Source organism: Photinus pyralis, unplaced genomic scaffold (genome assembly GCF_008802855.1).
Source record: "Photinus pyralis isolate 1611_PpyrPB1 unplaced genomic scaffold, Ppyr1.3 Ppyr1.4_LG6, whole genome shotgun sequence".
NCBI classification, from domain to species: domain Eukaryota; kingdom Metazoa; phylum Arthropoda; class Insecta; order Coleoptera; family Lampyridae; genus Photinus; species Photinus pyralis.
The window spans coordinates 18717400-18738238 of record NW_022170663.1 but is presented as its reverse complement, the minus strand read 5'-3'; the positions used below and the strand labels follow the sequence as shown (position 1 = coordinate 18738238).

Below are 20839 nucleotides of genomic sequence, written 5' to 3'. Positions count from 1 at the left end.
TCATGTATGAATTGATTTTCAACTTACGAAATTTCAAACATCGACCTGGGGAGTACGATTGAATAAGTAACTGTATGGAGGGTTAAGTAAACGTTTTCAATAAAACACCCATAGTGCAATACTAACGAGACGGTTGAGCATTGAGAATGTGCTACTAATTGTTCCTTCAACTGATTTCCATTTCGCTACTTAAAAATGCACGAAGCGAACGAGTTAATAATTCAGAGTTTAATTTTCGCAGATTCTACATTAGCAACTAATAATACAGCAAGACAGACTACAGAACTACGCTTTCCTATTCCTAACAAGTGCGAAGGGCTTGTTCGTCTTTGCATGTAAATTCCCACCTGCCATGTGATTTAGTGCAGGGCGGCTCGCCATATCCCGCGCAGTTGACCACCGTCTTCCTTACTTTCGGAAGACGGATCCTCCTCTTGCGCCATGACGTAGTAGAAAATGGCGAAGATGACGAGGATTGCTAAGGTATACTTCATTTCTGCGAACGCAAAATCGCATATTTAGAAATATTCAAAAAATTATGGAAAGGTTACTTACTTGCTAGTTGTGAGGAAGAAACTGCACAATTTACTAGTCTACCCAGCGGCTTATATATGGTTTCTAATTATAAAGCTCATCATATTGCGTAAGAAAAACAATGAATATTTATTGAGTAATAATAATTATGCCCTTGAGGGGCTGGTTTTTTTCTTTCCAATTAAAAAAGAAAAAACTTTCACAATATATTAAATACAAAACTAAAACTATAATTTATTGCTTTTTTTCTTCTTTTTTCTAAAATCTTCTCTCCTCATTACCGCTATTATATTCAAATTTTTTCTTCCTTAGGTATTTCGGTACCCTTCTCTTTATCAACTCTCTACTGTTTCCTCGTGCGCTCTCCATTTTCACCCTCTGTTGCTGTACTGGTGTATCAGTGTCCCTTTTTGACGATTCATCTCCCATCCTTTCTCCTATTTGCTTCTCCTTTCGACCTAGGCCTATCCGTATCTGTTTTTATATTTTTATATATTTATATTTTATATTATCTACTTTGTACGTGTTGATTGTTTTTACTGTGTTGATTCTATTTATTTAATTGTTTCAATGTTATATATGTATTGTGTTATCTTCTACTGACTTGTGTTAATACGTAGCTACGTATATATCACCAATAAACATTATTATTATTATAGTACTTTTGTTGTTCTTCCCAAATTCCTGTTGTGTTCATCCTTGTTGAGGAGCATATTTCCTCTCCCTTTTCCTTTCCTCCTCATTTCCCATATCTCATCTTCTTCGATTTTCCTTTTCTTTCCCAGTACCTCTTCAATTGCGTTGATCTGTTCTATTTCCGTTGTCATGCTTACTGTGTCGTCCGCGTATGTCAGGGACCATACAAAACAACATCTCAAATTGTACAATGAAAATCAGGTAGTCGAGTCAAATGCAGTTCAACAAATTAATAAAAACGAGATACAAATGAAAAATAAGATGAAATCATTTTAGTACAAAAATACATCTACGGCTCAATTTAGACAAAACAACTCATAAAATGATAAATTGCGTGTACCTAAAGAACATCAAATGCGAGTATCCACTATTATCATACTCCCTTTCTCATATTGGGACAAGAGCTGCAGCCCGCACGAGATGAGAAAGGGCACGGAACTGTATTACGTGCTGTCTCCACTGTATAAACGGTTAATAGGACTATACAAGGCCATACACACCAGAACGCTCATGAATACGTACATAAATACGCAATCAATTAATATAAGGGCGTCATCTGTAAGCTTGTAGATGCCATGTATGAAAGTTCAAGCAACAAGAAGGTCTAAACGTTGAGCGCGAGCCTTCACTTTTCAATTCATGAAAGCACATGAGAGAACTGCATCTTTCGTACACTTCAAGCCTTACTCTTAAAAGACAGGCCTCATTCTACTTCTTTGAAGTAAAAAGATTCAGATGCTAAAGATCACGCTTTTATGTTTTTTTAGAGCTTCGTAAACGCATTTCGGGCACCTAGCTGAATCTTGTTGGGCTATTCTAGCTCAATCCAATGGACAATAGGTCCTGATTCTTTTACCTTTGGAACGCTTTTTGACGCAGGAAATCTGATTCAAATCAATATCTCTTCTCATAGGACGCACTAACTCAATCTGGTCGATAATCAAAACTTAAAGTTTACGGAGAATCCTATGAACTCAATAGCTTACTTGACTTTATTAACGTTGACCAAATAATGTTTAATTTTTAGTAATCATACTCAGTACCCACTATTACATTGGCAAACTTGGAATGAGTTCACAAACTGAAGGTCTGATATGACGATAAATACGCTTTGTTCGACTGGCAACAAATACAAAAATACGTATATATTTAAAAACTACGTAAAGATCCAACAATTCGTGCGTGGTGAGTAATTACCCTAGGGTAAGGTCAGCTCTCTTTGGTAATTGCAGCTCCTTGATGTAACATGGAACAACTCTAATAGTGTTGAAGATTGCAGTAAATACGGCTCGTCCCAGGTTAAATAGGTTCCCGTTTATTCCATGCAGCGATGAAAATCTTTTGCCAGATCAAAGATCTAGGTGTACATGTTCGTATTCGCGCTGTTGATGCCGCGATGTTTGAGAAAGCGTAGAGCAATTTTATCTACACGATTATCTTCTTGCTTTTAATTTTAAGCTTTACGAATATCGATTTGTTGATGTAAAAGCCACTTCAACCTTTTTTTATTACTTATATCGTTTCTATGGTAACCACAAGATTTAATTTTTTCCTGTAGAAATTCGGTATAGACAATTTAAAAAACGAAATAGATGAACTTATCGGGTACTGTAATAAAACCCATTTACGGACGCGAGTAAACAATTTCTTCAGATTATGTTAACGCGCCATTTTGTTAACCGATTAATTTCAGCATCGCCTCTTATTTATAACCTGAACATCGAAAACCTGCACGTTTCACAACGAATTAATTTACTGGAACTTTAGGCCCAAACTAAAGCCTCGATTGCCAATTATTCACTGTTTAAGTCAAAAGTCTCACTCTTTTTGGTGCTTGCCTATTTATATTAAGGCGAAAATTGAACCAACGAAATTTCCGCAACCGACGTCTCCCTTAAACCAATAGCAGACCAGCATCTTTTGTGTAAACTGCGCGTTGGTCTCGGCCAAAACGGACCCACCGAAGCGATAAAGTGCGCGGCTACCTTGGTAACAATCTACGGGTCCTAGAGCGCGCGAACTTGTTGTCGCTACCCGTACGACGCGGTACATATGCAATTTTACCCATATAAAATTCGGAAAAAGAAATGTTATCTTCAAAGTGGGCTCCCGTTACAGTATTCCTCGTCCACATCCCTTTGTTTAGCTATCAAACGGGCACAAAGGTATTAAAACTTTTCTTTCTAATATTTACGTTGTGCCTATCATATCAAAATTTAATTTTGTCAAAAAGGTAACTCGGAATGAATAAACATTTTATCATTCATTGTTACATGAACGTTTTTTAATCCTCTTAATAAGTGTATCCATCGCAATAGCCAATTAAAACGGAAAAACAAAATTTTCGCGTGATGAAAATAATTATTGTCCTAAAAAACACCTAATCTTAGTCATTACGTCTCGTGTTTACTACTCAATTAAAATTTAGAAGCAACAGAAATACAGACCCCTCGGATCATAATTTCTTTACCATAGAACTATCGAAAAAAATGGATCATAATTTCTTTACCATAGAACTATCGAAAAAAATGGTCGCCCCGTTTCTAAAATATTTCTGGTCACCGCAATGCTGTATTCCAGTAGACAGACGAGTAATAGCAATACCACAACAATTTAGCGCATTTTCTATGCATTAACCAGTACTTCCCAAAAGGCCAAATCTATGTGAGCTATGGTTTTCTTTACGAGAAACAGTTAATATTTCAAAGAAATATCTTCATAAATAAGGAAGTTGGCACTGCGCATGCGCACATCCCATGTTTACAATATGCGCACATTAGTCTGATGTTTAGAATATGCAATACGTTTGTTTTACCAAAAGCATCTTTGGTTAAAATTTCAAAGAGATATTTCCATAAATAGGAAAGTTGGCATTGCGCAGTCTGCGCATGCTCTCACCAGATTTTTACTCTATGCGGTATGTTTGCCTTTACTAGTCTATAAGTATCTGTGGTTAAATTTTAACAACGTATATTAACAAATAAGAAAGTTTGGAATACCCCCAGGAACAAGAAAGGGCCAATCTTTACCCATTTTTTACTGGGGGGCATTTCACACTCCCCACATCTCCCGGTTCTATATTCTTCCCCAGAATGTGCAGTACCCTTAGCACTCATACCATAATTTCTTTCAAGATTCTTTAGAGCTGAATGTTTTGTGGATGAAACTATCACTGGGGGATCTGGGATACCCCCCAGTAAAGGAAGGTCTTTATGTCAGTTGTAGGTAACTGACGATTGACTATTTCTTTTGCTCGGGGAGTATCCCATTCCCCCCAAATACCCCGATTAAACATTTTTCCCCTTACACCAAAATTTTTTTCAAAATTCTTAGAGCTCAACTTTTTGAGAATAAAATCACCGGAAAGGAAAAAGAAAGAGCCAATCTACACCCCAGTGTACGAAGATTTCATGACAGTAAATGAAGATTGACTCATCTTTTTAGTAGAGGTGGTATTCCATACTCTCAGACCCTCCGGTTCTAAGGTCTTCCTCCGCATATGTTAACCGGCGGAAGACGAGTCATGAGGACGGGAGATTTAATGCTCATTCTACGAGGTTGGTGTCGGGAAACACTAACAGAAGGGGAACCGAAGTAGAGTAGATGATGGCGGTCCTGGACCACAAGTCGTCAATACGGGTACTCGCCTCGCGTTTCAGAGAGGAAGGAGGACGTACCTCAATCACAGATGTAACCTTCGCTAGCGTCACCTCGTGTGCAGCCTTGGCTGAAACCACGCCCACTTATAGATAAAGGCAAAAATAAACGATAAATAAATAAAATAATAATTGGAAAGTGAAGGAGGAGTTCCCCATCGACCACTATTGTATTACATGGACGGTAGCCGGCCGTACACAACTTCTGAAACCGAAGGCTCTTAACAGCCAACAGCCACATGGGATGGCAGAAAGATAAACGTGGAAAAGTTGAGAGGGATTCTGAAACGAAGACATGCTAAGTACGTACCCCGTTTGAGGTGGAGCAGCTGCCAACAAACTGGTTCGACGAGGTGGTGCCGAGGGTTAGAGAATGAGCTAAAACACCAATGGGATCTAGAACAGGCCGCGGGGAGGAAAGGGCAGAAGGTGAGCAACGAGGAAAGGTGAAGTCGACCAAGCCTGAGCAGAGAAGCCACCATACCTGATTAGGTTGGTTCATAGATGCCTCACGAACCGAATAGTGCAAGCAAAGCTACCTTCGAGAGCCAAATTTATACTGCGTGACGAAGGGGTACCACAAGGTTCGGTGCTGGGGCCACTTTTATGGAATATCACTTATGACGCTGTGACGCTTATGACGTGCGGAGAGGCTGCACATACCTGCTAAAACTAACTCTGCACAGCTGACCGGAAGGAGCCCCCCCCTCCACTGCCAGTATACGGGTGGGGGGGAATTGTAAACGTGGTTTTGTACAGGAGTGAAATATGGGGAAGTGCTACATAATTTAAATGTACTAAAACGGGAAGCTATCGTATGAACCCAGTCAACTCCTCGCAGGCCACGGGGAAGGCGGACTCTGTACTGGATCGGCAAGCGAGATAACGATAAATGGCATGATTGTGGCGATAGGGACTGGGAGGAGCACGCGGTGCTAGAGTGACCATGATGGGACGCACTTAAATGGAGGCTTACCTTGAGGTGGGGGGTGAATTGGAAGTAACGAGCATAGTTACGTTGATGTTACAAACCCAGACAAATGGAGGGCTATTCAAAATTGTATCCAAAAGTAAGCAAGGACAGAGCTCAAAGTGTTGTTCTCTTGAAGGAATGTCGAAAAGGCCACTTGAATTGTCCAAGGACGGCCAACTCCTGTAATTGTCAATAATTTTGTAAAAGCTTCTCTTGTGTCTTTACCCTTGGTGAAGCCAAACTGATTTTTCGAACTCTTCGGATGAGAGTCCAAACGGGCAACTAAAACGCTTTCAAAAAGTTTTCCCGTGTTAGTTTTACTTTTTTGGGTATTAGCACCACCTCGAGGTCCTTCCAGCTGGTGGAAAGAATCCTACGCTAGGTGAACCACCTGCACCACGATATCCGTGGGACTCTCGCTCGGCGCTTGGCGTTTTCTTTCTTGGCATCTTCTTCGCGACTTGTCGTATTTCTTCTCGAGTGACCTGTTTTCTACTTGGTCGCATAGAGGGCACCAGTATGCCTTTTTCTTGCTTCTTATGTTGTTCTTGAAAGGTCTTCTTTCCGTGTATCCTTGGTAGTTCGTTAGTTCATTTTGGGTGTCTCCTCTTCTACTTTCTCGTGCCAATTTTCTCCTCGCAGTATGCGGGTTTATTTCCCTTTCGACCGGACCTTGGCATTACGAGGTCGGACATCTTCCCTAGTAGGACGTACGGCATCAGTAGGATGCATCCTCCCCCAGGTTTGAAATGCTCTCCATGCATTCGACTGGAACAGAATGTCGTAGCATATTTTGAGGAGCACCCATGCTGCTTGGTATTTTGCGTCTGGGATTGTTGAATTACCTTTGCCACTTTTCCTTTACGTTAGTTTTCGGATACTGCATCTTGTCAACGATCAATAATCCAGGACCATTCTTGTATAGTTGAGAATCCTAAGCACCAGGGAAACCTAGTAGCTAGTGTAGTATTTTACACCTTCTACAACTTCTGCGGTCCTTGTATATTTACATGCTTTTATGATCCTGATATACTCAATTTTAAGATATTTTCTATCAGGGGAACATAAAGCAGGAGAAAGTGCGTAACAATCAATTCTAACCTTCCTGGGTTTCTGGGAACCTTATACTGGCAAACTGTAAAATGAACTTTGTATCAGGAGGACAGAATAAGGGTTTTCCAGTCTCTTTAGTTTCTGCGATCCTGTTACAATAAGTTATGGGAAAGGGATTGCTATCGCCTGAGAAGGTTTCTTTGGCCCTGTAATCTCAATTTTAAGGAAATTAACTTTTTATCAGATGTGGCCTTGGCATTGACAATTTGGAAACGGAACTTTGTAAAGCGCAGAATCCACACCCTACGTTTCTGAAATCCTGCTACAATAGTGTTCGAGGCAGTTTACATGGACCTGATACATTATTTTTTGATTATTAGGCGAACATAATGCGTTAGAAGATGTTTTACACATCATTTTAAATACTCTTGCGTTTCTCGAGTCCTGATATTGACAATTTGTAAAAGGAAGGTTGTATCAGGGGAACAGAAGCAATTAAGGAAAATTAATACTTGAGAAGGTGTCTTAATTTCTTCCTTTTAACTTTTCTATGGTCCTCCATTTTTGAAATCCTGGTATTTAAAGCAGGAAATTTGTACTAGGAACGCAGAATAAGTGAGAAGTAGACAGATAATGAGTGAAAGTTAATATTAGGAAAACATAATACAGATTATATAGCTTCTACCGTAGTTTCAACGTAATGAAAAATGAAAGAGGACGGTGAAGGGACTGATTCCTAAATCTTCACTGTTCTGTTTTCTCTAATAGGAATTTATTGATTAAGAAAAATTGTTAAATCCATCGATTTTGTCGCACTTCTCGTTCTCGTTGTAATTATAGTAAATAACTTGCGGATGTTTAAATTCCCGTACTGAAAGGCGAGGCTGAGCTCAATTTTAAAGCAGCAGGTACATCAAATCCCACGAAAAACTTTACAATATACAGATTCGCCTGGTGCCCCACAAAGATCAATTTTAACACGATTCCTATTAAATTTCTGCATACTAAGCACCGTGAAGGTGTGCTATTCTAAAATTTTAGCAACCGATTCTCATCACACCCTCGTGATGAGGGTTTAGGACTATTCTTACTCAATTTGTGCATCCTAAGTAGTATAGTAGCACGCGGTTTTATTTTGCACCCATATCTTGGCACCACTCCCTAAATATTTACACAAAAAAAGCGATCGAAATGAATTATTATTTTATTTGTGTTCGAGGTTTAATGGACTCTCCTATAAGAAAATAGCTTCCACTTCAAGCGACTAATGTTGAATTTCTGTTTCAGGTACGTGGAATTTCCTGTCTACTTTCATCTGGTCGGTAAGCGAATAAATCAATGCGCGCGAGGGAAATATTTTTTTTCCAATTACCACGAAGCGCGAATAGACGAATGACGACAAGCGATCGATAAAAATTAATTTGAAATGGGAAATTGGAAACTATTATCTGCGCGCAGTTTTTCTCTCCACCTATTTTTCTCCTCTCGTCGGTTTGATGTGGAAACAAGCGTCGAACACGTGGTTTTCGGGAAACATCCCTACGAGAGATAACGGGGGGTGGGGAGTGGGGCACGCAAGCGCCCTCTTTCTTCCGATTCACTTATCGGCACATTTGCCGCACGGAGAAATACACGGAGACACGTGTCAGGAATCGTGATTATTTATATTTTTGCGTCTCTCGCGCGCGTCTTTTTCTCGGTCGTTTACCAGGTACTCGACGCGCGGGTTCCGGTGTGCGGTTTTGTGCGTCCTCCCAGCAATTGTTTTTTGTACGGTCGCGCGTACAGAACTTGTGATTGGAATTCAAGTCAATTTAGGTAGGTAGGTGGCACTGTGTCAAAAAGTGCATGTTACTGCATGTGTTGTGCCCTTCACTCTTCAAGCGTTTTAAATTTAGTCTGTTTCTATTTTTAATATTTGTATTTTCGGAATTATGATTTATTAATTAAACTTCCCTCACGAAGCTAACCCTGTCCTCAGTGCATTTCAAACTGCGAGTAGTAATAAGTCAGTTTTGCGAAACTGCACGTTTAAAAATAACGAAACATAAAACAGAAAATATAACTTGGGCAAACAGCTGAGGGCGATTTATATTTCGCCTTTCGTCTTTAACTGCCGCTGCCCAGGGGATCTGGAGAAGCGTAAAAGTGTTTGTTATACAAACGAACAGCCTAGGGAATAATTCATTTTTGGATCTTGGAGGATCTCGATGATGGCACGAGACGTGGTATCGATCAGATAATATTTCTGAATATATAAATTTGTTATTTCGCGAGACCCGAGATCTTTGTATGCTGCGTTTCCGCAAGTCTCATGTATAATGCATCAACGGTGTATAATTTCACTAAAAAACAAGACTCTGGTTTTCTCTACTTCGGGCATACTTACGAAAAGTTATCGTTAAACGTAATCAAGCGGAAATAATTGCACTAGGCACCAAGGGCAGCAAAAGTATCTTCGGTCAATTTCTATTGACCAATTACTTAAAAAAATGTGCGAGTTAATTACTTGTAACATGTCTATGTCGCGATCTTTTACTAACAAAGTGGACATTATTATTTGGACGTAAAGGAAAATTAAACAGAAAATCATTTTCATTGTTTTTTTCGTAATAACGTCCGCAGTAACATATATATCACGCATGCAACCAGTTGATGTCAGGGAAACCTTCTTCGGGACAAAAACCCTGGCATCGAACTAAATTAACAAAGACAACAAAAGCAAAAGAAAATCTACAAAATATTGCAAAGTAACAACAATATCAGATCAGAAATTTCAAGGTTCCTGGAACGTCACATTTTTTTTCAAAGACAAAGAGCATCGTTCTAGCTGGTTGTTGGTTATCTGAATTATCAGTTACAAAAATATTATCTTCCAAATGAGTTATCAGCGGGACTACATCTTCTCGGTCGAACTTTTCGATATTACAGTACCACCACTTTGTTGGTATGCTCTATAGTGCATTTCCACATATCAGGTGCAATTGGATCAATAGGTTGTTGCCACATATCTAAACGTTTTCTTCGCCATAACCTTTTTTTTTGTTTTTGAAATAACACATTTTTAGTCTTGAACCTTAAAGTATCACTAAGAATAAACCCTGCTACATGGAATTTAACAAAACAAACCTTGCAACAATCTCCAGCAATTCCACTTTTAATACATCATTCGGAAACTAAACCTTTTCGAGCTGTTGCCATGCCTGTAGTTGTGCTTTAATCCAGCAAGGATTTGTTTTCCAATAAACTACTATGATAACTAGCAGTGCCCATAATAATCAGCGAAGGTGCTTGGAAATTTGGTTCCAAATGGTCCCCGAATCACTTGAGAAAACTGTTCTTGTTCATTTCTCCATGACAATTTTAACCATTTGGAACAAAAATTAATAAAACTGTTCATGTTTCCGGTATGTACTATTTTAAATAGTTATAAGATGATATTGTTCTCATCAATACCAGTACGTTATCTGCGTCCCTCGGGTTTAATTTTTCTTACGCTTTTTGCACTGTAGCCTCGCAATGCCCTACATATTGTTCCATTTTCAAATACCTACGTGTCATCCAAAAAGAGGCATTGGTGTCCAGTCTCAGATTGCATATTTTTTACATACATATCTAAATAATGAACTCTGATAGTGCAATTTTACTAAAAATCGACTACACCAACATTTCTCGGGAAAACACTTTTTCTTATTAATTTGGGTGCGTAGAATCCAAAACAATTCGTACTTTTTCGATCGGACTTCTCAATCAAAAGTTATAGACTAGAACCAATTTCGAAAGAAAATTCAAAGGGCTGTAACCTTTGAACTAGTAGCCCAATCTTGGAACTGTTTGAAATTATGGATTCTACAGGCCACATTCTATAAGAAAACTTTCTTTCCGGATCGATCTGAGGCAATTTTTTTTTCGGGGCTCAAAAAAAGACAGTGTATAAACCTTCCTTTTTTACCAAAAATCGACTACACCAAAATTTTTCGGGAAAACACTTTTTCTTATTGATTTGGGTGCGTAGAATCCAAAACAATTCGTACTTTTTCGATCGGACTTCTCAATCAAAACTTATAGACTAGAAACCAATTTCTAAAGAAAATTCAAAGGGCTGTAACTTTTGAACTAGTAGCCCAATCTTGGAACTGTTTAAAATTATGGATTCTACAGGCCACATTCTACAAGAAAATTTTTTTCCGGATCGATCTGGGACAATTTTTTTTTCTGGGCTCAAAAAAAGGCAGTGTTTAACCTTCCTTTTTTACTAAAAATCGACTACACCAACATTTCTAGGGAAACACTTTTTCTTATTAATTTGGGTGCGTAGAATCCAAAACAATTCGTATTTTTTCGATCGGACTTCTCAATCAAGTTATAGACTAGAAACCAATTTCTAAAGAAAATTCAAAGGGCTGTAACTTTTGAACTAGTAGCCCAATCTTGGAACTGTTTGAAATTATGGATTCTACAGGCCACATTCTATAAGAAAATGTTCTTTCCCGGTCGATCTGAGACAATTTTTTATATCGAGCCTCAAAAAAGTCAGTGTATAACCTTCCTTTTTTACTAAAAATCGACTACACCAAAATTTCTCGGGAAAACACTTTTTCTTATTAATTTTGGTGCGTAGAATCCAAAACAATTCGTACTTTTTCGATCAGACTTCTCAATCAAAAGTTATAGACTAGAAACCAATTTCGAAAGAAAATTCAAAGGGCTGTAACTTTTGAACTAGTAGCCCAATCTTGGAACTGTTTGAAATTATGGATTCTACAGGCCACATTCTATAAGAAAATTTTTTTCCGGGTCGATCTGAGACAATTTTTTTTTCGGGCCTCAAAAAAAGGCAGTGTATAACCTTCCTTTTTTACCAAAAATCGACTGCACCAAAATTTCTCGGGAAAACACTTTTTCTTATTAATTTTGGTGCGTAGAATCCAAAACAATTCGTAAGATTTCGTTATAGACTAGAAACCAATTTCGAAAGAAAATTCAAAGGGCTGTAACTTTTGAACTAGTAGCCCAATCTTCAAACTGATTGAAATTATGGATTCTACAGGCCACATTCTATTCCCGGTGGACGACGGTCCAACGATGTGTTACAAGTATGGGGTTGATATTTAGGATTTTTGAAGAGGGGGGAGTTATGGGGAGTGGCACATTAGTGACACATAACGTCATTCTGGTTCACCCTCGATACCCCCGAAACGGTTTTGCGCGATTTTCAATACCTTCTTTAGTTTGGAAAATATGGCCGACTGCATAGTTTTAAAATTGACACCCTGTATAAGGGCATTGCATAACTGTTGTATGTATTCAACTCGCTAACAATAAATAAAAAATATTTAGTTTAGCGTGTAGTTCATTTAACTGGGTTCCTCAATGGCATTAACAATAGGGTTAAGTACTATAGGGGGTCACGGTCATCACACCCGGAAAATAGGGGGTCGCGATTATAAAAAGGTTGAGAATCGCTAGTCTAGACGATCTTTCCGCCCTTTGAAAGTACCCTCCTCCGAAACTCCGTTAGGCAGATATTTGCATTGAAAGTTTTGACAGCCTCAATAGACGTTTTGACAAGTTTTGACATCACCAATGGATATACTTTTTTTGTAGAAACCAATTCATTTCGATGAGACGTCTAATTATAGTGAAAGTGTGTGTTTCCTCCCCGAAGGCTACTACTTCCCCTTTGTCGGTACCCACTTCCGACGTCCCGTTCACCCGCAATTCGCATTTTGATGGAACCCTCCACAATAGTCAATTTTTGGCAGGTCCTTCCCCACTCTTGTCGTCTATTGAGCCGTATTTAATAATTTAAGTCTACGTAAGAAGGGATTGTGAAATTATAAGCAGAAAGTAAGAATGGTTCTAACATAAAATTTGACAAATAAGTAGTGCAATTGTGAATTAATTTACAGTGTGTAAAGTGCAAAAGAAATTTGTTCATTGATTAATTTCCTTCCTGAAAGCACCCTTTTTACTTTGACTCGACAGTAGAGTAAATAAGAGATGGACCAGTTTATGCAAATATTTTGTTCTCTATCATGACACAAACGCACGCCGAATAAATCCCGCAAAACAAATTTCCCACTGGTTTACAAATTATAAGAAACCACATCCCTTTAGCTCAACGTAAGTAGGACGTGCCGTTGTTACCGAAATTATATTTCAAACATGTAAGGGGTCAATTAAATTTAAAGGCAAACTCAAGCTCTCCCAATTTAGCGCAAACCGAGTTAAAATAGTGGACGCGCGTACATTAAATTTCGAGCGAAGAGCATGGAAAAGCGAGTTAATGCCAAACTAATTTAGGGAGAAACCTAGGAAATACAATAGTCCTATTTACATGTTATTCAAAGCAATATGGTCTAATTAACGTGAAAACTGTCACAGAGTTGATAAATCAGGCGACCTGTGCGACAAGTAAAGCTCCGGATTAGCTTTGCCTCTGACTGAGCCCGAAACACTAAATTTGCATGCACAAACCGTTCGCGAAATTAACCCCCATCAGGTTCTCCTCTTTCTCTCTGTCTAAATCTCAATTCGGGGTGAACGTAATCGTAAATTGACATGTCTCGACTATCTTGGAGAAGCGCAATTTGTTGTTTGGGAAATTTAGTATCGCTACTAATCACTCGCTGATAGATTTCGTTTAATTTTATTGCGCCATTAATCTTCATTTTTACCTGTTGCGCTTCGAGCTTTTTTAATTACAGAAAGCGTCGCGACGCTTCGACGGCGCGCACAGATGTCGCCACTCTGCTGGGCGCCCCGATGTTACAGTTTCTTTTCGCGCAGCGTCCGCTAGTTCGGGTGTCGAGTTTTTCAAACTCGTTTAACTACCTCGCACTCGATGGCGCCAACGTTGATATTTAAAGAGTTCAGCGGGAGATCTTTTTAAAAAAAGCGGTTCCCCACCACGGTATTCCCCTCGTTCGTTGCGCGATATAGGCGGGGTTATAAAAGAATTGCTAATTTTTTTAGGGTATGCTTACTAGGCGGAGTTCAAAAAATAAGTAGCGCATTATGGTTGTGTGGTGCGTCGGGGCGGAGCGGTTTTGCGCATGCCGGAAGTCGTCGGCGTCGCGATGGTAGGGACATGCACTTGTGCTACTCCGGCTTTAGTTATAATACGTAAACACGGAGTAGTGCAACGAACAGAGTAGTGAGCTGAACAAGTGCTTCTTAAGGTTGTGCACCTGTTTTGGACATTGCTAAGGGTGAAGGTAATTTTCGAGTGGTAGCCCCAATTTTTTTTTGGGACGGCGTGAGTGCAGGTTGAATGAACGCGCAACGAAAAATTTTTTTGCACTTTTTAATTTTCTTTACTATTTCTTTAGAGATGCCGACCCCTCCGGCGACGTCTTTCTCCCCACCACTTTCTTCAAGATCAGCCACGCAAGCTCGGCGGTGGACGCGGCTCCGTGGATTTTCAGAGGCAGTCATTTCAGATTCAGAAGCAGATGTAGATTAGTACCTTGCGAGTCTCCAAGAGCGCAGCTTGCTCTGAAGCGTTTTCCAACTTTTTTGCCAACGATGACTCATCAGGCAGCACTTTTGGGCATCGTGTGAATTTTTTTTTTGCTAAATACAAGTTTTTTAAGTGAATTTCGGCGGACTTGTGATTGGTGTTAGTGAATTTAGCGCGCGTCTCAGCCTTTTGCGTTCATTACTCTACTGAAAATACAAGAGTGCAATAAATGAAAATTAACCCGCGTAAGTGAGGAAATCCGGTATTGACAATAAACTACCTTCAAAGGCTCAGGTAGAACTTTTAATTACTTTTGACTGTGTGTAAGGGTCCACTGTATGAACGCAAAAATATTGAGACGAAGTATAACTTTGAATTTCGAGGAGACACGCGCCCGGTTTTCTAATGTGAGAGAATCCGACGGAAGTCCCATTGTTGGCTTTTACTAACCACACTTAGATGCTACCTGCCGGGGTGTGTATTCTTCGAGCACAATGCGAGAATAAACGTACCTGTGGATTGAATTAAGAAGCGTCGCGCGACCCCCCGATTGTTGAAAAGGAACGGGGGATGACGGACTGACGGATCTATGGATTATTACGTAGAAAGATTTCGAAGGTAAACGCCTAAACGGGTGCGGCGGAACGGCATCCGGTCTTTGAACAGACGCCACATCATCCCGGCTCACCAGATTAACTTTACTTCACAATTGAAGCACGGCGTGCCCTTTTTTGTCGGTTTCAATTTTAGTTGACTACTCGAATTTCGGCTGGGTAAGAAACTCTTTTTAATTACTTTGCTTGCGTTTTTAAGAAAAATCTAATGAGACTTTAATAACTCGCACAAAAAGCGAAGGGTTAACTTGGGGTGCAAAAAAGCGGCCACATGCTTATTTTCCCACCTTTTGACTACCTGCAAGATTCTAACCCTTTATGAGATGCAAATACTTTATTGCCTGATGCTAATCGTGATTTATGAATTTTTCGGCTTAACCGTGAGAAACCCACTGAAATTGCTACCAATGCGAGAATAATTTATTACTACATTTCCCAATAAGGCACCGATACCCCAAAAATGGGTTTGGACAAGCCCATTATGAGCCTAATGATAGGTTTCTATCTTAATTTATTTTACCTGTTGACTTCGTCACAATCTTCGATAATTTAGGAATTACCACCAAAACTCGTCTCGTTTATCTAATAGCATTCCTGAGATTAACGAGCGCCTTAAAAGCGCCCCAACTGTGAGAATGCAATTTCGTGTGATGTCGAATTGAAAAATTGATAATTTACGATTCGGGTAGGCTTTTTTAACGTAGGGGCCAGAAGGGTTAAAAAACACGAACGAAGATTCTATGCATAATAAGGATGACTTGGACCCTTGTCGTTTGGGTTATTAAATTTTAAGGTCATTTTTTGTAGTAAGGAAAGAGGCAGATGTTAGATGTACAACTTTCCCACTGAGATTCTTTTTAAAAGAACACTTCAAGGTTACCTTATAAAAATTTAAGTGCAATTAAAGCTAGCAGGTGAGACTTGTATTATAAAATTCTCGGATTTCTCCTAGAAACAAGCCGAGACCAATCTTATCCAGTTTGCAATTAACGAAATGTACTCAGAGATTTTGTCGGTACCCTTAATCTTTGTGGTCATAACTTCAGTGACCCTTATTCAAAAATATTTGTAATAAATAATTGACATTGTTTACTGTCGGACACAGATAAGTGGCGAACGTGCAGTAATAGATAACTACAAAAATAAAGACGCCTGCATCTGATTTTAAACTCCCAAGAGAAAATCATTTCTAATCGGAAACGACAAAAAATCCTTGGAACTGTTTCGGTGACATTTTGGAAATTACAAACTGAAGTCACTTTCCGCGTATTTTAAAAACAGATTCGTACACCTGCCAAAAACTATTGGGGTCTTTTTCATATTGACGGAAAGTTTGAGGTGATTCACCAGATTTCCAAAAAGATCGGTGACCGCTGATTTTATTGAGGTTTTCCTAAAAAATCCTCTCGACTATTTTTTGTTAACTAAAACCTAGAAGGTACTTTCACAATAACTGAATTGAAAGAAATAAACCGAATCGATGACATCTAAATTACCGAAGTTTATAAGGAAGATTAGTGGAGTTCCTACGTGTAATAAAAGAATCATGATGACGGAGGGCGTAATCGACCGAAATAAAGGAATCCTACATTCAATAAAAAATTAAAATTATAGTAGACTATAAAAGCTTTTGATGCTTTTTACACACCTCAATTTAACTAATTGGGCTAACATCATTAATTATGGCTGATTTCTGTGCAATTTTGTATAATATTGGAAAGGCGCCCCATGTTAAACGCTAGGGAGACTTGAATTGCACATGTGGATGGGATGCAGATAGAATCTGAGCATTTAGCACCCAACCAAATGTGTGAGAGGGAAGCTGATGTGGGTGAGGTGTGGGGTGTGGAAATTATGGATCAAGGGCCAAGGTTAGCTAATTGACAACATATATCTCCCCTAGTCGCGGGTTAGCGACTCGCGAGCTGACGTCATGCATCCATCATGGCTGCCACCACGCGCACTGACTAATTCAGGATGTAGCAATCGTAAGCCACGTTTGGCGGGAAACGCACACTAAATAGATCTGCACATTATTATTGCAGTAAAAGAAACGTGCCTACAGGTCGTTACCTAAATTATGTTTACCGCGAGCCTGATAATCAAATTAGTAGCTACTGTTTTGATACTAATGAGGTTTTCATGCCAGCACGAACCGAGCAATTTTCGCAACTTTTTCGCTAATTAACGGCGCCTTTAGGGTCCGAAAATAAGGACTTCCAGGCGTCCCTCTCCACCAAAGTATGTTATGGTACGATATCTTCAAGTTGTTCATTTTTATCTGAAAATACAGCACGCACACACATGGTTCTCATACTCCCCAGTTCTTTTTTTAGAAAAGAGTTATTTATTCACGTTGTGTAAACTGAACTGTACTAACAACGGTCGTTTCAAATAGACGCGTAGACGAAAATACTCGACTATTACTTCTACAAGCTTGTAACTGTTTTTTTGCCTACTCGGCCAGATTAAGGGCCCTGGATTTAGAGGATGAATTGACGGAATTAGTTTTCCGCCCCTCGCCGATGTTATTTCAGACAATGCGGCTTAGTTTGCTCTCCCTTTAATAAAATTTATTTGATCTCTCGTGACTTGCTCAAAAACTTGTTTAATTCAAGAAGTCCGATCGGCGAACGCCCCGAGGCCCTTTTACTTCAGTTCGCAATTATCCGAATTAAAAATAACGATCCCTGGAACGACGCCCATGGGTAGTAATTGGAAGGACCGATGTGTGAATCTTAATCCACCTGTTGAATGACTTATTTCAGGTTCGTCCCAGGAAGAATCGCCCCAGCCCAAGACTGTTGGTAGACCACTAGCGAGGTATAGAGTTCCTACGTGACTTTGTACTGTAGGAACTTCATACCGTGCTCTTGGAATAACCAGAATTCATCGAGAGGGCTGAAAATATGGACTGCAAGGTAATAAAATTGTAAGTGAAAAGACCGGTCGATTTGTTTTATTCCTCAAAATTGTCAGCGTTATCAGTAGGTGTATATATTTAGAGTCTGATAATTTGTAGATACACCCAGACGACCTTGTCAAAGGAAAACATTGCGGAAAGAGAATAAATAGTGAGATAAGATTGTAGTGTTGCAGCCAGTACTTGTGTCTATCGGAAATATCACATCCTGGCACGGCCCATTTCTGGAAATGTGATCTTCACATTATTCACCCTGCAACTTCTTAAGGCCAGTCACGTATTAATAACTTCCATTCCGTCGTCATTTAATTGAGAGCGAGTTAATTAAACGCCATTAAAATACCTGACGTACATAGTTCTCTGCGTGCCTTTTTTTTGTTTCCTGGAGCAAGGTCCATTGCAAACCTTACCTGCTTCTTATAAACTACCGTTACTTTCAAAGTTAGCCATATTCGCGTGCCGTAATTTGTCACACTGATAGACCACACCCTTTTTACTTACAATGTAGCTTACGATAATTAAATTCCACGAAACGGTGAATTCCTCATTAAATGCGTTGCGTACATAATTATAGCTGGACATTGAATTATTCGAGCTTCCCCAGAAATGGTGGACAAAAACCAGCTTTAAAGATATCAAATTACCCACAATGTAGGTATTAATTATAATGCACAATTGCGAAAATTGATGCAACTGCCATTAGTGTTATGGATAGTCTTGTAAGCGCTAATTGCAAAGAACTACTTTGTTGAAAAAATTCGCTAAGGTTTGCTTGATTAATGGTAGAATCAAAATATCGAATAATTCTCTAACTAATAAATTAAGATAGGTAAGGAAGATATTTTATGTCCGGGTACTTACGATATTTCGTAGGCTATCTATACCTATTAATGATGGGTGTATTTGACAAAACATCGTATGTGACAAAAAATTACAGGAAGCAATTAATTTATAGCCTTGTTTATTGAAGAAAGCCAGCAAAATTTTGTATAGATTCGAAAAAATTTTGCCGTTTTGTCAGTAATGTTAATTTCGAATTTTGTCGGGTACAAGTGGAATAATTATTACGTAATATTATTTTTCCATAAAACAGTAAAAACAATAATTTTCATAATATTTGAAGAGATAAAATATAGAAAACTGTAAAAAATTTTAAAAATGAAAAACAACATAAAAAATCGTTTCACTAACAATAGCTCACATTATTTTTGAATAACAGTAACACTGTTCACTTTGACAGCATTCAATCAATGGCTATTTACATAAAAGACAAGCAAATGACACAATACTCGCCCGGAAATTTTGAAGTACGAGGCCCCATTGAGGCCGATTACTTTAATTTCCGAGGCAAGTAGTGTCATTTTACTGACTGAGTTTTGTATTACATTTCTCCTGAAATTATCCTTTTTAATGTAAAATTTCTAATCGCACAAAACTTTTGTCAGTTTTCACAGGAATCTGATATAGTGACAGGAGGCAAAAGAAGTCGGTGTTACTGCTACTGTCATAGAATCGAAAATTTCCTGGCATACTAGAAAATGAATGTTTCATGACACATCTCGGGAAAATAAGTTTTCTTACAAACCCCCTAATAAGCAAAATTTGTCGACTTCAGCGATAAAAATATATTATCGTACGCGATTAGGTCAGTTTCGAGGTCTGTATTAAATTGTGGCTTATAATTAAAATAGGCTTTGAGAATTGTCGCTTACAGCAAAAAGTAAATCGCAGTTATGCATGCTTAAACAAAATAAAGAGGAACATCCATTTCAATTAATCGTCAATCATCGCAAGCAACTGATTGCATTAAAATACGGTTTTCAGGAAATTTGTCGCTTACGATGTTTTGTCAAAAACCCTTCGTTTCAATTTTGGACATGTTAAAAGGACATGGTTAGCAAAAAAAGGTTTCCAAACCGGAAGTTTTAACTGATCGCCGCTTTGTTTTATACGTTTTACTATATACACAAAATGCTTAAAATAAGTAAACAAGATTAACACAAACTATTTAAATTGTAAATTTATAGGAATTTTTAGAGCAACTGAAATTATTGAAAAAAAAATGTTTCAAAACTCACTTGTAGCTATCAATTAACAAAGACCCAGGGGCCGAGATCTCGATGGAACAGACAGACAGACGACGGAAAATCGAGCACATAATCGTTACCTTGACTTCGTTGTGTTACGGTAAAAACTCGGGTAAAAATGTGATCCTTATATAGGTTTACTTTTTCCCCTCGATTTTCCCCTTTTAGGAGCAAGAGTAAAAGTTTGGCTCTCCTGAATTTGCGGTTGTATCATATTTGTTTTAAAATTTATTTTTAAAAATTATAATAGATATTAATATATAAAGATAAAAAATAAAAATAGAGCTATTTTGAGTGGATACACAAACTTTTCGAACTCTCAGACCGACTGTTTTAGATGCTAAAGAGTTAGGAGACACAACCTCCCCTAACACAATCCCAAAAATTTTAAAACGCATATGGTAGAGACATCCTTGGAAAGGTCTTGCATTTCTGCATTGGTGGCTGTTATTTCTTTTGATCAAATTTGTGCTAAAATTGGATTTTATAAATGCAGACATTAATGCAGCGTGTTGTCTGGAATACAAAATTGACTAATTTTGGGTTTTAGACGCGATATTTTCAAATTTTATCATCCCCTAAAGATAAAACCCCCAACATTTTAATCCGGATGATAGAGCAAGTGTCAGGCATATTGTTGAAAAGGTCTTGAATTCGCAGCTGTAATTGTTTAGATCAGATTCGTGTTAAAATGAAGCTTCCTAAAAATGTATAACATCAATACAGGGTGGAGTATCGATAATAAAACTGCTATTTTGTGTGTAACAATTTTAGACGTGATATTCACGAATCTCCCCCCAAAAAAAAACCCGAATGTTAAGACGCATGATACGGCAAG

General features: G+C 38.6%; 1 long non-coding RNA gene across 1 annotated transcript; it reads right to left on the bottom strand.

Annotated features, from left to right (window-relative positions):
* Nucleotides 1-207: 207 nt before the first annotated feature.
* On the bottom strand, nucleotides 208-603 carry LOC116175206. The gene is made up of 2 exons (XR_004146268.1): nucleotides 556-603; nucleotides 208-496 (listed from the first exon to the last, which is right to left on the bottom strand). It is a non-coding gene; the product is annotated as an uncharacterized LOC116175206 (long non-coding RNA).
* Nucleotides 604-20839: the final 20236 nt, after the last annotated feature.